Below are 2,695 nucleotides of genomic sequence, written 5' to 3'. Positions count from 1 at the left end.
TCCAGAGCCTATGTCCATCCTGCACCCCCACCAGGCCTCACCGATCACACAGAAGGGCTTCCGGGCGAACTTGAGCCGCCCTCTCCAGCCGCGGTACCGGCAGCAGCAGCCAGCGGCCCAGATCCGCACAAAATACTCCACGCCAAACACCACGATGGTCACAATTTCCTGCAGGGGAAGCCGCAGCTGAGCCACTGCAGGGACTACAGCAGCGGCTGGGGAGGCCTGGCTGAGCTGGTGTCATTAGGGTCCTCTCCGAAGCCTGGGGCAGCCCCAGGGGAGGGCTGCGGTGGGAGGGCTCCTCAGAGGTGCATTCTGGACTGGGGAGACCCCTCTGTCACTCACAGCAGCACCGAAATTACAGTGGTTGCCATAGCGTCCGCCTCTGGCCCTCATGGGATTGCCGTGAGCATCACAGCCCCCGCCCTACCCGCACCCACGTCTACGGGGCACACCCCATGTCTCCGCAGTGGAGGGCACCAGGTGGGCCCGGGATCTGTGAGAACGGACAGTAGGGGCAATGGGGGTGGTCAGGCGCTGTGATGACACAGGGCGGGGACCAGGCCGGGTCAGGCTGGGGCATAACTGGGGGCTGAGGTGTGGGGGAGAGGCAGGTGGGACGCCTTGTCCGAGGCCAGCCCCTCCCCCGCGGGCTCACCAGGATGTAGAGCGCGCCCTCGGAGCTCTTCTCGTACTCTTTGATGGTTGAGAACACAGAAAGCACGAGGCAGGAGAAGACCAGCAGGAACCTGGGACCAGGGAGGCGCCGTCAGCCGAGGTGGCGAAGGGGCCCGTGAGCCAGGACACAAAACAGGAGAAGCCCAGAGTAGCCCCGGGACCCATCCCACACTCTTGCCCATGCCCCTCATCTGCCTGGTCAGCCCCAAAACTCAGAGTAAAAGGGGACAGGCCCAGCTTCCTGGACAGGTAAGAACCGCAGCCAGACGCCCACTGGCCTCGCCATGCCGGCTGCATTCCCAAACACCACGCTTCCTCGTTCACGTGTCCTTCCTCAGCTCTGAGGCAGAAACTTCTGTCTTCCTGTTAATACCGACCTTCACGCACAGCCAGCCCAGAATCCTTGCCTGTGTTCCTGCGGGCGGCCCTTCCTGTGTGACCCAGTGCCCTGGTAGGGGTCCCATCCACGGACTTCCGTGTGCTGGCTGTGCTGCCAGCTCCTGACTAACAGGCATCGGGAGCCATTGTGCAGGCAGTGTGGATGCCAAGGCCCCATCCAAAGTGCCACCCAGAGCCCCCAGAGCCCTCAGAGCCCCCAGAGCACCCAGAGCACCCAGAGGACCCGCCAGAACAGGCAGGGTGGGTGGGGTGGGGTCTCAGGGAGCAGAGTCCGTGGTGGCGGAGGGCCTTCTCCGGGGCCCCACATCACACTCCTCCCACATGTCCTAACGACTTGGACACCCCATCTTCCCAGCTCCAGCTCCACGGATCCCAAGAGTTGAGACCATAAGTGTCCCAGTGGGTGGAGGGGCTGAGATCCTTTGGGGCCAACACTACATTGTCCAACCTGAGCCTGGCCACGGCAACACCCTCTCGGGCCCAGCCCCACCCCAGTCCTGTGAGTGCCCTACTGCTGGGCGTCCTGCCTGAGCCCCAGCCTGGCTGCCCTGAGCATGCACTTAGCACCAAGAAGCCTCTGGTGGCCTTGCCCATGCGCCCACAGCCTGTGACTGCCCAGAGACACAGAGCCCCCCCTGGGAGCATGGGCATGGCGGAGGCGCTGGCAGAGGGTGATGGGCACCGACAGTCCTGCTGACACAGTGCCCACGGAGAGCCAGTCACATTTCAAACCGCAATTCATTTCCTTCATTCATTAGCCCATTTATTCAATTAACTGAGCCCTGGAAAAAAGTCCAAATATCTTCTGTGTCTTATAATTGTAATTGTCTGTCTGCCTGGTGGTGTTTTCTCCCGACCTGGCCGTGGGAAAGGGGCGCCCGTGCCCAGAGTGGATCCGCCAGGGGTGGGATGGGAGCTCCAGGCCGGGACCTGAAGGTTTGGCATGGGAGGCACGGAAGGCATCACCCATCACAAAAGGGGCACCAGGGAGGCGGGGAGCCAGGAGTCACGTCACCCAGTGGCTTCCCCGAGGAGGTGTCCATGAGGAGGCTCCTGTCGGGCCTGGAGTGGAGAAGGACAAGGTGTCCCTGAAGAGGGAAGAGGGTGCCACGTTCGGGAGGACTGTGTCCCAGGCCAGCCCCAGGTGAGTCTGACAGACAGGAGAGCGGGCAGGGAGATGCCTGGCTGTCACCCTCGTGCACAGGGCTTCCCCCACACAGGCCATTCCTCGGGAGTCCCAAAGTGGCCAGGCCCTCTCAGCCCTGCTTCCTGCGGTCAGCTCTGATGGACGACAGCAGAGAAAAGACATTATGTCCAGGCCTCTTCCTATCAGCGAGCACCTTGGTGACCCGCCACCACCCCACCCAGCACACGGGCGCCCCGGCCGGAGGGAACTTACAGAAGGGAGCAGGCTCTGAGAGGACAATGGGCTCTGAGAGGACAATGGGATCTGGGCACAGCATCCTCCGTGACTGGGGACACTCCACTGAGGCCCAGCCCCGGGGCGACCGCTCTCAGGCAGGAGGCTCACCCCTGCGGGGTGAGGCGTGGTAACCAATGCACCCTGCGGTTCCAGGGCTCACCGTGGGCTGAGCCGGCATCTCCCACCTCGGGTGTT

The 2,695-nt window shown here is 63.2% G+C and overlaps 1 protein-coding gene across 1 annotated transcript in view; it reads right to left on the bottom strand.

The window, feature by feature from the left end:
• Positions 1-2,695, bottom strand: part of KCNQ2 (potassium voltage-gated channel subfamily Q member 2) — a 65,146-nt gene that overhangs the window by 50,220 nt on the left and 12,231 nt on the right. Inside the window, exons 2-3 of the mRNA XM_006769521.2 lie at positions 659-749; positions 42-168 (exon numbers count right to left, since the gene is read on the bottom strand). The gene's annotated coding sequence lies outside the window, so the exon portion shown is untranslated. The remainder of the gene's footprint in view (positions 1-41; positions 169-658; positions 750-2,695) is intronic.

This window comes from Myotis davidii, unplaced genomic scaffold, assembly GCF_000327345.1.
Source record: "Myotis davidii unplaced genomic scaffold, ASM32734v1 scaffold244, whole genome shotgun sequence".
Classification (NCBI taxonomy): Eukaryota; Metazoa; Chordata; class Mammalia; order Chiroptera; family Vespertilionidae; genus Myotis; species Myotis davidii.
The sequence above is the reverse complement of the archived record's forward strand: the minus strand, read 5'-3'. Positions and strand labels throughout refer to the sequence as shown.